Genomic DNA, 14,752 nt, shown 5'->3' with positions numbered 1-14,752 from the left:
CCTTCTGGCTGGTGACTGTACAGTACAGAATTGATTTGACCCGGGACAAGTGAAAAACATTAATGCAATAGTAAATAGTCAAAAGCATTGTTCAATGGAGATAACACTGAAAAGACCTTAGATATTCAAAATCAAAAGATAAAAACGCTGAAGACTTTATTTTGCATACGGATATACACTGAACAAAAATATTAATACAACATGTAAAGTGTTGGTCCCATGTTTCATGAGCTGAAATAGAAGATCCCTGAAATGCTCCATACACACAAAAAGTTTATTTCTCAAGATTTTGTGCACCAATTTATTTACATTCCTGTTAGTAAGTATTTCACCATTACCAAGATAATCCATCCACTTGGATTATGTCAGGTGTGACATATCAAAAAGCTGATTAAACAGCATGATCATTACACAGGTACACCTTGTGCTGGGGACAAAAGACCACTCTAAAATGTGCAGTTTTGTCACAATGCCACAGAGGTCTCAAGTTGAGGGCACATGCAATTGGCATGCTGACTGCAGGAATGTCCACTAGAACAGTTGTCAGAAAATGTAATGTTCATTTCTTTACCTTAAGCTGCCTCTTACGCCGTTTTAGAGAATTTGGCAGTGTCCAACCGGCCTCAACCGCAGACCACGTGTATGGCATCGTGTGGGGGAGCGGTTTGATGATGTCAAAGTTGTGAACAGAGTGCCCCATGGTGACGGTGGGGTTATGGTTTGGGCAGGCATAAGCTACAGACAACCAATACAACTGCATTTTATCGATGTCAATTTGAATGCACAGAAATACTGACGATATGCTGAGGCCCATTTCTTTTAAGGTATCTGCCTAATGGCTGCATATCGGTATTGCCAGTCATGTACAATCTATACATTAGGGACAAATGTATTTATTTAAATTGACTGATTTCCTCATATGAACTGTAACTCATTAAAATGGTGTTTATTTTTGTTCATTATAGTATGGGTGTCTCACCATATAAAAAATAAATAAAAACTTAGCTGTTTGATTGCTACCAACTTAACAGAAAAAAATTCTGGCAGCTTAATTTAGCACAGGAAGGAACTATTGCATTCTTCCCTTTCAGCAACTACATGTTAACAATTAGTAATACAGTAATCGACATCAGAGGTAACACTACCTTAATCTACAGCACATCATCTTTAACTATAGAAAAGTTAAACAAATACAACCCAAAATTGATAGTCTATTTTTCCTTTCAACTTTAATGTTCTTTATCAAAATAAAGATATTAATTAAAATAAAGTCAACAACTAGGCCTCTGAAATCCAATACAAAATGCTTAAAAAAACAACTGAAAAGCAGCGTACAGAAAAACAGAGGATAAGTTCCACTTTATAAAACAGTGATTTTACCTGAATGTAATTTCAAATAGTTCACATTTTTTGCCTGTGTGGAAAACAAAACAATCCACCTCAACGAACAGTGAAAGACAAGTGGCTTTCAAACCCACAAACAACCGTGTTACCTTTTTTCTAATACAGAAGTTATTCTGTATAGTAGTCAATCATACAGGTAAAGTATGTGTGTGAAGTTAGCCCCTTACTGCTGTGCACAAATATACACTTACATAATACAACCTCCTTGCTGCATGAGAAAGGAGGAATATGGCACATACGTTCTGGCAACAAAGAGCTTGACAAGCCTACACAAACAGGCAAGAGCCACACATTCAACAGGTACAGTACATGCATGGCGGTAGGACAAGGGACCATTGATTCTGTAGCCCAATCCAAAAATCAAACCTTAGATCAGGAAGTATTGTATAGGTGAAGGCAATATGGCAAGAGTTCCACTTGGCTTATCAGAAGGCAAGCTCAGGTAAAGCTTTCACCATTGATTTAACCTATCCAATCCATTCAGATTTCCGAAGTGGCTAGGGTGATTTTGGATCGACCCAAGTGCCTAGGGGTGGGGGGGGTGGGGTTGATTTGGACCTCAATAAATCTCTTCCTAGGAGGAGATACGCTCAAGGGAATACATCCACAAGAGTCCTCTCATTGCCCGAGAGCATTGGTGACATGACCCACCCACATACACACAAATTAGTGCATTTTTGCCCCCAGGAAACAAACCAAACTGCAGTAGTATTAACATCATGAATGAGACATGATTGACTTAATTCACATTATATCAAGTGGTAACAAACAGCAATAAAACTTACTTTTTTCATGCAAAATTTCCCTCAAATGGAATACCATTAGCTTGTAAAACAAATCAAATACAGGGTATTTATGGCACATTCTGTCAAAAAACTAATTATTTCATACATACTTTATCTTGTAAACCATGCATCTTTTCCCCGCTTTATCACAATCCCCCAAAAATAAGAGCGTGAGGTTCTTCACATATTTTGTTCTCAAATAAATGAAAATTAGCTGGTTAACTACTAGCTGCTTTGAAACTGTATCTTGCATTTTGAACACCTATGAGATAATACAAAAAAGTAAGAAACTAATTGAAATGTACTAAAAAGACCTGCTTTGAAATGTGGATATGAGAACCTTCAGTCAATCCATTAATCCTTATTAAATACAAGTTTACAACCACACCATTTAAAGACGTGCTTCTCTTTCTTTAAAGTAATAGACTAGTCTGGAAACGTGAGCCTGTCTTGTACTTGTCTCCAGTGCAAAATATCACCGTCCTCTGAAAAGTCTGAGAATGATACAGGATTCAATTCTCTGCGGAGAAACAAGTCAGGATATTTGCAAAGTAATACAATTGGTGAAAAACTCAACCCATGAAAACATTTTCTGGAATCTTTACTGTAGTGCGAAGCAAAGCATTGCCTTGGTCCCCTCTCATGTCAGTCAGTTTGGTCTGCTTCAAAGGAGTGGGGTGGGGGGGGGGGCGTGTACCTCAGCCGAAAGTCACCTGAAACACACACACAGGAGTGTGTCAGTGTCGCGTGCCTAACAAGTAACCTAAAGAAATGTGATGTCCATAGTCTATGCTAGTCTTTCAGATTCAGAGTCAGTCTTATCAAAATATGTTTTAACACTTGGCCTGGGTATTTAATAGAGCTCATTCAGACAATCCAGCTTCAGACATAAAAATGTTGGACAGTGCAAAACACAGTGAACCAAAAAAACAACAGGTTACCAAATAAAGCTTTGCCTTCTTATGCTGAAACTAAGGATGAGGAATCTCTGTGAGAGACTTCACCTCCTATCTCTGCCACTAGCCTGGCCAATATTACCTTGCTGCCCGGCGTCCATGGAGGGCTGTTTGCAGTCCTGGGCATAATGCCCGCTTAGCCCACAGTTATAGCAAGAGTCGTTGGCACTGCTCTTCATCGTGCCCGTGCCCAGTCCTAGTCCAAACGAAGCGAACATGGGCGTGTAGAAGCTGTTAAAGAGAGCAGCTGCCATCTGCTACAGGTTGTATCCAGCCTGGGTGGCCAGCATGTGGTGGGGGTGGCGTGGAGGTGGGGGTGGCTGTGTGAGGTGGAGGGGGGGTAGAAAGGTAGCTGGGTGGTGGCGTTGCTCTGGTGTTGGACCTGGCTGCGGTGGCTGGGATATCCAGTGCTGCACATGGATGGGAGGTGGAAGAGAGGGAGGTGGGCATTGCTGAAGACCTGGCGCCCCAGCTGGGGAGGGAAGGAGAAGTTGGGGTTGGGGGCGGCAGAGTGGCTATTTCCACAGCTGCCACGGCAACCACAGGAGTTGCAGCTCACCTGCTGTTGCTGTGGAGGATGGGCCTTCTGCTGGGGCTGTGGCTTTTGCTGGGTCTGGGCCTGCCCTGCTGCCACCCCAGAGCTGCTGCAGGAGGTACCATCTCCCTGGGCCGTGCTGTGGATGAGGGTCAGGGCTGGGCTGGCCACGGGGCCGGGGGTGTGAGTGGGGACGGCTGGGTCAGAGTGGCCTGAACCTGGCTGATTGCAGCTTGGGTGACAGTGGCCCCTGAGGAGGGTGTCACGGAGGTAGGGGTGGGTAGGCTGGTGGGCGCAGCCAGGGCTTGGGTCCTGGTGCTAGGGTCAGGGAGAGAGGCTGCTAGGGCTAGGGTGGCGGTGGAGGCTGGGTCAGTGCTGGTGTATGCTGGCCTCAGGGGGGACATGTGGAAGGTCAGGAGGATGACACTGATGACACTCATGGGGGGCTGGTGATGGGGGTTAGTGCTTCTACTCTCTGGGCTGGTAGGGGTCATATAACACTGGATGCATTAGGTGAATGCTGGAGCCTGCATTGGCTAGCTGAGATGAGCTCAGGGGGGCAGACACGTGCCTCTGCCTCTCAGAGTCTTGGCTTGGGATGGACTCCTGAGGAACCATGGGGGTGGTCCCAGTCAGTGCCCCATCTGCTGGTGAACCGTCCCCCGGCTGTGGAGTGACCATGACCGTCCTGTCTGTCATGGTTTGCCCATTCTGGACCGTCATTGATAGAGGGTGTACACTCAGGAGGGGACTGCCAGTGTAGGATGGCTCTTCCCTGTGGGGGACAGGGACTATAGCGTGTACAGTAGCTACAACTTCCCCTCTGCTGTGATCACTCGCCCTCTTCTCCTGGACGGAGTGGTCTGAGTAACTATCAGCAGTGTCTGGGGGAGAGAGAAGCTATCATTAAAAAGACATCTTGAGTATCGACAGCACTAAAGACTCAGACGTCATGGGCCGGTTTCCCAGAACCAGTTAAAGCCTTGTCCTTGACTAAAATGGAGAATCTCCATTGAAAGAGCTATTTAGTTCAGGACTAGGATTAAACCCCATGAGTTCCCGACAGAAAAGAGAGGGGGACAGACAGGGTTTAGAGGGGCCACTCACCTCTCTCGTCCTCCAGGTCCTCATTATCCAGGCTCTCATGTGCCTCGTGCTGGGGACTGGAGGGAGTACTGGAGCTATCGGACCACGTGTCTCCATACTTATTCTGGACCGGCTCTACAGTGGTAAAGGAACGCACAACATACATGTTATTATAATGTTAATTGTTAAGCTGGAAAACAAATAGGGTAGGCTATTGCCACAGCCATTGGTTACTTCCTCTTACTGGCACCCTGTCTGGTCATGTGTGTTGACTGTGGTCTGATGATGCTGCTGGGGACGTAGCCTTTAGCCCCATCACTTCTCCTTCCACCAGGTCTTCTTCTACTCTTTTTTTTCTGGAGTGAAAGCCCATTTCTCATCTGCGTTCTGAAGAGAGAGGAGGTCATTTAACACCCTAAACAGATTCAAATGAGTATTATCGAAACAAAAAATAACAAATGCCAGTCAGCAGTATACAGCACATAGACAGTCCTCCACCGCCAACCTATCAGCATCTCTAATGGCCAGGCCAGAGAGCGAAAGGAGAGGCCAGTGTGACTGACCTGATGTGGGTCTGGCCTACAGGTCATGATGCCTGGTTTCCTCCTCCTCTCCATCACTCCATTGTGCTCTGAGTGAACAGCATGCCTCTGGCTCTCCCTCTGGCTGCTCTTTGTCATCAGTGTGCTGTAAAGTGAAAGCAGGGATCCTCTTAGTATAACCCATCAGTGCATCAGCCACAAGGTCACATGTCTTGGACTGAACAGGTAGAGAGCTCTTACCTCTGGCCTAGGCTCTTGCTGCTGCACGCCGTCTGATGCCCTAGGTGGTGAGAACCTATGTCTGGGTGAGGAAGAGGAGAATGACGAGAGAGAAGTATTAGTAAACTTCAACTACAGGCAACGAATATCTGTCTCTATGAAATAGCCATTTTCACACACACTGTCATTTCAACCCCACAAAGAATGACAGACATGCTAAATAAATAATTACTGCCTAAATACAATATAACTAATACCATACACACCATGGTCCTGACTGGATGGCTCAGTGCAGTCTTCTTTAAGGTGCTCAGGTGCCTTACAGGTCTTTCCAGGAGGTACTATTATCTGGGTAGGAGAGACCGGATGGTGAGATATTAGGGAATGTGCGATGAGACGTGGAAGGGTGGAAAAAGTGATCCCACCCATATCTGTAAAGGATGGTCAGCGAATCTCTCTGGTAATGACATCATCACCATTGACCTAGATATCATTGCCTGGGTTCTATGGTTCTGACATATGTGAAGCCTGAGTTTCTTCACCATAACTGACAACACTGGAGCTTATGGCAGCGTTGGTGACAATAACTAGAGGGTAGACTACTCTACTTTCTACACAATATTGAGGCTTGAGAGTAAAGCAACATGTAAAAAAGGTAACAGGAAAGTGCTTGAGCTATCAAGTATCATACTTGGTATTCACATCTCAAAAAATATAAATGAACTTACCACAATTAATTTCAATAGAAAGTTAGCAAAAATAGATACGATTTTGCAACCATGGAGAGGTGAATACTTGCCTATTTATGGAAAAATCACATTGATAAACTCTTTGGTCCTATCACAGTTTACTTACTAATGGTACTGCCTACTCCAGAGGATTTGTTTTTCAAATCATATGAGCAAAACATATTTCATTATTTTTGGAATGCTAAGCCAGACAAAATTAAACATGCCTTTTTGTATAATGAATATGAGTTTGGGGGGCTAAAATGATTAAATACTAAAGCTTTATAAACCTCTCTGTTAAAGCTTCACTCATACATAAGTTATACTTAAACCCAAAATGGTTCTCCAGTAGATTATTAAGAAAAGCTCATCCTTTGTTCAAAAGGGCTTTTTTGCTTTCATACAGATTACAACTTCTCATTTCCAACTAATTGAAAATGAAATTTTGTTTAAGGTATCACCCTTTCTTAAACAAGCCATACAAAGCTGGTTACAATTTCAGTTTAATCCTCCAGAAAAGATAGAACAAATATTACAACAAATGTTATGGTTAAACTCAAATATATTGATTAATAAAAAAGATTATTCAATGGTATTATATTTATTAATGACATTATGAATAGAAATGGAGGAGTTGTCACATATGCAGTTATCGAATATATATGGGAATATCTGCTCAATCCAAATTTACAACCAACTGATTGCAGCACTACCACAAAAATGGAGGAGGCAAGTGGAAAAGGGGGAAGGTAAGGAACGTGTTTGCCTGCCATATATTAAAGATACAAATTGGCTGAAAGAAATTGGCATAAATAGAAAAATATACCAGTTTCATCTGAGGACAAAACTGTTGACAGCTGCTCCATACAGGTTGCAAAATAAATGGGAGGAGATGTTTGATGTATCAATTCCATGGCACATGGTTTATGAACTGGTACAAAAAAAAATACATTTGATTCAACACTTAAGAGTTTTTCAATTAAAATGATTATATTAAATTCCTGCCACCAACAGAATATTAAATTCCTGCCACCAACAGAATGATATATATATATATGCGGCATACAGCAATCTCAGTTCTGTAGATTTTGTTGCAAAGAGACAAAATCAATAGATAATTTATTCTGGTATTGCCCCAATGTAGCTTGTTTCTGGTCACAGGTTCAGGAATGGTTAAATAAATAAATAAATAAATCACAACATACACTTAAAATGAACCTTACAAATAACAGTGTTGGGCGATCTGGAAAGCCATAGCCAGTCAATAAATATAATAATACTCGCAGGAAAGGTTTTCATCTTTAGCTCACAATCTGTGGATAATAAACGATTAGAAAGATTCAAAAATGTTGTAAAACATCACAAAACAATTGAAAAATAAATGGCACATGGAAACCAAACAAGGGCGGTCTATGCTGATAGTTGGAATGGGCTGAGAGTGTCTGAGGGTTGGGATTAAAGAGTTTGTTTGGTAATGTATTGTTGTTATATATAAAAGTACCATGTATGTATATGTAGCAAAAAAACTGTAAAAAAAACAAGGATATTTGTCCTCCAAAGAGGTGGTGGAGGGGTAAATAAATAAATAAATATATTTTATTTATTTATGACATTAACCAGTAACCTCACCAGGCCCTTCTCAAATGGCTCAGTGGACCTCTGTATGGGGTTCAGGGAATCATGAGCGGTTATCATAGACATACATACAGTGGCAAGAAAAAGCATGTGAACCCTTTGGAATTACCTGGATTTTTGCATAAATTGGTCATCAAATTTGATCTGATCTTCATCTAAGTCACAACAATAGACAAACATAGTGTGCTTAAACTAATAACACAAATTGTATTTTTCTTGTCTATATTGAATACAGGGCGGCAGGTAGCCTAGTGGTTAGAGTTGGGCCAGTAACCGAAAGGTTGCTAGATCGAATCCCTGAGCTGACAAGGTAGAAATCTGTCGTTCAGCCGCTGAACAAGGCACTTAACCCACTGTTCCTAGGCCGTCATTGTAAATAAGAATTTGTTCTTAACTGACTTGCCTAGTTAAATACTTTTTTATTTATTTTTTATTAAAAATTCAGTGTAGGTTGGAAAAAGTATGTGAACCCCTAGGCTAATGACTTCTCCAAAGGATAATTGGAGTCAGGAGTCAGTTAACCTGGAGTCCAATCAATGAGACAAGATTGGAGAAGTTGGTTAGAGCTGCCCTACAAAAAAAACTCAACATTTGAGTTTGCTATTCACAAGAAGCATTGCCTGATGTGAACCATGCCTCAAACAAAAGAGATCTCAGAAGAATTAAGATTAAGAATTGTTGACTTGCATAAAGCTGGAAAGGGTTACAAAGGTATCTCTAAAAGCCTTGATGTTCATCAGTTCACGGTAAGGCAAATTGTCTATAAAATTGAGAAAGTTCAGCACTGTTGCTACTCTCCCTAGGAGTGGCCGTCCTGCGAAGATGGCTGCAAGAGCACAGCGCAGAATGCTCAATGAGGTTAAGAAGAATCCTAGAGTATCAGCTAAAGACTTACAGAAATCTCTGGAGGATGCTAAGAGCTCTGTTGACAAGTCTACAATGCGTAAAACACTAAACAAGAATGGTGTTCATTAGACACCATGGAAGAAGCCACTACTGTCCAAACGAAACATTGCTGTACGTCTGAAGTTCGCAAGTGCACCTGGATGTTCCACAGCGCTACTGGCAAAATATTCTGTGGACAGATGAAACTAACGTTGTGTTGTTTGGAAGGAACGCACAACACTATGTGTGGAGAAAAAAGGCACAGCACACCAACATCAAAACCTCATCCCAACTGTAAAGTATTGTGAAGGGAGCATCATGGTTTGGGGATGCTTTGCTGCCTCAAGGCCAGGACAGCTTGCTATAGTCGACGGAAAAATTAATTCCCAAGTTTATCAAGACATTTTGCAGGAGAATGTTAGGCCATCTGTCCGCCAATTGAAGCGCAACAGAAGTTGGGTGTTGCAACAGGACAACGACCGAAAACACAGAAGTTAATCAACAACAGAATGGCAGAATGGCTTCAACAGAAAATACATCTTCTGGAGTCCTGACTTCAACCCGATTGAGATGCTGTGGCATGCCCTCAAGAGAGCGGTTCACACCAGACATACCAAGAATATTGTGGAACTGAAACAGTTTTGTAAAGAGGGATGGTCCAAAATTCGTCCTGACCGTTGTGCAGGTCTGATCCGTAACTATAGAAAACGTTTGGTTAAGGTTATTGCTACCAAAATGCGGGTCAACCAGTTATTAAATCCAAGGGTTCACATACTTTTTCCACCCTGCACTGTGAGTGTTTACACGGTGTGTTCAATAAAGACATGAAAACATATGATTATTTGTGTGTTATTAGTTTAAACAGACTGAGTTTGTCTATTGTTGTGACCTAGATGAAGACCAGATCAAATTTTAGACCAATTTATGCAGAAATTCAGGTATTTCCAAAGGGTTCACAAACTTTTTTTTGCCACTGTATATTCATGATGTTTATATACAACATTTAGGGGTATACATAAAGCTAGATGAAGAAATACATTTGAATACAGAAAGTCACAGTATTAGCATTAGTCTTTATTAGCATGAACACGGAGCATTCAGTGACTAGAAAACACATGAACACATTTGGAAAGTAAAAACAGCATCTGGGTTGACCTTTATAAGACAGCACCCTATTCCATCTTCATCATGATCCCTGATCTGACAAAGGTGAATGCAAAAGCACTCACAACTTGAAGTGGGATATGAAACATCTGTTGCTCTTTGTCAAATAAAAATTTAACAAGCCAGAACAGTAAGGCCGGACAAAGTTGAATTTGTCGGATGCCCCGCCTCACTTTTCTCTACATACCGAAAAAATAAATACAAATAAATATATCAGATGTTTTGTTTATAAATGCACTGTCTGCTCTCCCTTGAGGCTTTCCCAAGTTGATGCCCAAGAGACCAAACAGCCTCAGATCACACGCTCAGGTCATGTTCAAACCTGGGATTGGACTGTGAAACAAACACTCGCACCTGCAGGCAACGTGCAGAAGTTTCATTTCTCTCTCATGCAGTCATGGCTGAAGCCAGCGCAAATCCTTCCTGCTGTCCTATTTAACCTGGCTCTCTGTCTTGCTCTCATCCTCAGCACAGTCCTGCCCGTCATAATGATGCCTGGCCATACAGTCCTGACTGTTGATTTTTATTTGACCTTTATTTAACTAAGCAAGTCAGTTAAGAACAATTTCTTATTTACAATGACGGCCTATCCCGGCCAAACCCTAATCCGGACGACGCTGTGCCAATTGATTAAGGGACAGGCAAAGTCTTAGATCTCTGCCTGTCCCAGATGTTGTAAGAGAACGTTGCATGATTTACAGAGACAAAATATATAAAAAAATATACAATATTGCATGAACAATCTGAAGCTCAGGACAAACGTTTTGTAAGTGCCATCATTTGAATGGGAGGAAGCACGAAGTAATCTGGTGGCCCACCATATATGCGCCTAATAAAAAATTAAATATACCTCGATCCTTCAGCGGGTTTGCCTCAAAATGTTAAAGAATAAAATACACAGGAAAATAACATACCAAGGCACAGAGTCCAAACATGAACCTACAGTACATACCTCAATACTGTATTCCCTGTTTACTCGGTTCCAAGATATCGTCTTTAGCACAATCTTGTCAATGTGAACTTCTGCAAGAAGAGAGAAGACCAGGGTTATTTTTTTGAGCAATTAATTGCTGTTCATCCATACCCCTGCACCCCCCCCCCTCCCCAATGTCAAAAAAAAATGTGAATTACAAGAAATTATCTTTAAAATTACCTGCAAAATATTCTCTCAGCCTCATGGCAAAATGTGTAAAATAGCATGAGATTAGCTATAAAACTGACATTTTTGGGTCCTGAGCTTCAGATTGCCAATGGGACATAAAATATTTAATGAACAAAAAAAAAAAATCTCTTTCAAATTTTTCTCTTTGCCCCATGACAAAATGTGTATAATTGCAGGAAGTTAGCAATTTTCCACAAAACTGCAGTATGCTACTGTGTTCATCTAAATGTAATTTTGATTACTGTTCAAAATACAGATCATTTCAAATATATCCTGTCTATTGTGTCATATCTGATAGTTTGGGTCTCGTTTCACCTCAAATGCACTAGGCTAAAATACATCTTGCTTTGAACACTCCTCTCAACATGGGAATGAGAGACCTCAGAGGACACAATGACAAACAGGATTGAGACTACCTTCTCTCTGGGATGATGCCCTGTTGGGGAGCTGATTGAGAATACAGCAGGCCGACTGGCTCCTGGGGCTGAGATCCTCCCTTCGAAGGGCATGCTGCTTCTGCTGCAACCAGGAGTGAAGAGATTGATGGTTTAGTATGCATTTGTGCTTTCTCCCACAATCAAGTTTCAATGTCGCATGCACAAGTACAGTGAAATACCTTGCAATCATAGTCCCACCAAACAACTGCCCCCTTACAGCACTGAACAACTGGAACCAATACTAATTTCCTTCTCTCCGCATGCTTTGAGAATAACTCTCCCCTTTCAGTTTCATTTCTATTCATAAATCATCTCCATTTGGATTAGAAATACTGCCAATCCACAGGAAAGTGTAGGCTAACAAGTCATTATGCTGAAGAACATCCAAACACGGAATTACAGAATGCCCCTGTAAGAGAGCAGTCAGCCAGCCAGACATGAGCAAGAGGGTCTGTCTCATTAAAACGCTTGGCTTTTTCACTGGATGACAGAGAGAGAGAGGTTTCTCCAACACAATGCAAAGTTAGATCACAATGCAATCATAAACAAGAATGCTGGGTGTTCCCATTCATATAGGCTACAGTAGCTAGCTGCTGTGGACAAGATGACAGAAGACACAGTAGCCATGGCCAGAATGTCTGCTAAAGCCAGATAAACTCTCTCTCTATTCTCCTGGTGCACAAGGGGCAATTCCATGGTAATGGAATTACAAAGTCAGATGTTTCACTTTAAAATGTATACCAAACCAACACCATTAATTTCAAAGTTGAACCAACCATACAACTCTATGCACAAGGACTACTTTTAACAATTTCCACTGAACATTTTACAAAAACACATTTACAGAAAGAACTGTGATACAAAGTTTGGTAACAGAATAACAGAGGGATATTTTACTGGAATTCTGTTAACAAACTTTGCATCTGCACAGTTTTTCCAGTAAATGTTTTTGTTTGTTTTACTGTCTAAATTGTTCAAATTAGTCATTGCGCATAGAGTTGTATGGTTTGTGAAACTTTGAAATCAATGTTTTTTGTTTGGCATACATTTTAAATTGAAAAATCGGAGTCTCAGCATAATTCCATTAACATGGAATTGCCCTAAGGCAAATTGAGAAAGTGATCTTCATTCAAAGTCTATGGTGTCTGTCCTTTTGTGACAGCGCAATGAATTCAGTCTGTCGTCATATGGCCGTGGCATTCTAGACTGTTCTTGGAAATGAAACAGTGTTTTGCACTACTACTTGGCATGAAAGGGTTGAACCTCTACTGACCCCACAAGCCTATTCACAGTACATGTTATTACAGCATATTCCTACATCAATTATTTGGCCCCACTTTACCAGAAATAAATTGCTACATTGTGCCATCTAAACTAAGATGGCTGAAATGGAGAATATTTAATTCTATATAGACTTTGATTAAAAAGTAATCTGTTCATTCCTATGGCTAAGGTGGCCAGTAACATTTTTGAAAAATGAGTGGTCCTTGTTTAATAATACATATAGTTCATTCTTGTCAAAGTAACTGTCGATCAAGTCTTATTGAGGCCCCCAGGGGATGTTTCTCAATAGTCACAGTACCAGTGCCTTCACTGGCTTTCTTGTCATTTCCTCAACTGTAATGACCTAATGACATTGGATAGTAAATGTGGTGGAAGCCAATCAGAGGAGTTAGCTACTTTCACCTGCCCTGTGACCATAAGGGGTGAGGTAGGAGAAAAGAAGCTAATCTAAGGAGAGGTGGTAAAATGAGGAAGCCACCTTAAATTCCACTCTTGAGCTGCACTTCAGTCAGATCACCGGAATACGCCGTAACCCGGAGACTATAAACTCTAATTACAAGACAGCCCCTCCTCCCGCGGTCCCAAATACTACGAGTTGGTTTACAATGGCGGTCACTATAAACATGCCACTGTCAAGTGTGTTTACCTGGAAACTCATGCGTTTGTGGCAATCCATTCTCTCCTCTATGACCAGTTCCACATTATCCAACTGGTGTCTGACAGTATCCCTCTGGTAAAAAGGGAACGCAGGGTGTAGTGAGGTCATGGTGAAAAGCAGCGCCAAGTGCTCCAGGGAACCCGACTCTACCTCCAGTGGAGTCCCGCTGGGATGCACCATTCTCCCAGACTCCATTCCACCCTCGCGAGGGCAATGTTGATCAGGTACATTCTGAGTTTTCCCACCACGTGGAGATAAAGGAATGCCATGATAAGTATTTAAGTACAGCTGGATCTATATGGCTCAAAGCACGATACAGTGTGTCCGCACATTCTCTGTTTCCAGATCGCAAAAGTGACAGGTAGACAAGTAGTTTGGAACGCACAACAGGCTCTGTCGCAGCCGGCCGCGACCGGGAGATCCGTGGGGCGACGCACAATTGGGCCAGCGTCGTCCGGGTTAGGGAGGGTTTGGCCGGTAGGGATTTCCTTGTCTCATCGCGCTCCAGCGACTCCTGTGGCGGGCTGGGCGCAGTGCGCGCTAACCAAGGGGGCCAGGTGCACGGTGTTTCCTCCGACACATTGGTGCGGCTGGCTTCCGGGTTGGAGGCGCGCTGTGTTAAAGAAGCAGTGCGGCTTGGTTGGGTTGTGCTTCGGAGGACGCATGGCTTTCGACCTTCGTCTCTCCCGAGCCCTTACGGGAGTTGTAGCGATGAGACAAGATAGTAATTACTAGCGATTGGATACCACGGAAATTGGGGAGAAAAGGGGATAAAAAAAAAAAAAAAAGTGTCAGGACTTTACATAATCGTTCAGTTCGCATCCGTACACCGCAGCCGAGTGGTTATGTGATATTCGACGGAAATTACTGGCTCAGTAACTCATTTTCAGGACTAGTATTCTGCCAGCAGCACAAACGATGACGTCACTTTGAACTTTATTAAAATCCTTCAGATTAAAGGCCCGCATTTCTAAACATTACATTGTGGCTCATTATACTGATTAAAAATATGAACAATATGAAGCAATTTCAAAGATATTGCTGAGTTACAGTTCATATAAGGAAATTAGTCAATTGAAATAAATTCATTAGGGCCTAATCTATGGATTTCACATGACTGGGCAGGCTGACCCACTGGGGAGCCAGCTGCAGCCAATCAGAATTCGTTTTTCCCTACAAAAGGGCTTTATTACAGACAGAAATACTCCTGAGCACCCACCTGCCTCCGCGTCTGACAATCCCACAGGTGCAGAAGCCGGATGTGGAGGTCCT

General features: G+C 42.1%; 1 pseudogene; it reads right to left on the bottom strand.

Moving 5' to 3' along the window:
- Window positions 1-131: 131 nt before the first annotated feature.
- LOC129814044 (zinc finger CCHC domain-containing protein 2-like) lies at window positions 132-14,408 on the bottom strand (annotated as a pseudogene).
- Window positions 14,409-14,752: the final 344 nt, after the last annotated feature.

The sequence above is a fragment of the Salvelinus fontinalis genome, chromosome 17 (assembly GCF_029448725.1).
Source record: "Salvelinus fontinalis isolate EN_2023a chromosome 17, ASM2944872v1, whole genome shotgun sequence".
Classification (NCBI taxonomy): domain Eukaryota; kingdom Metazoa; phylum Chordata; class Actinopteri; order Salmoniformes; family Salmonidae; genus Salvelinus; species Salvelinus fontinalis.
Note: the sequence above shows the minus strand (reverse complement) of the source record. Positions and strands in the feature narration are given on the sequence as shown.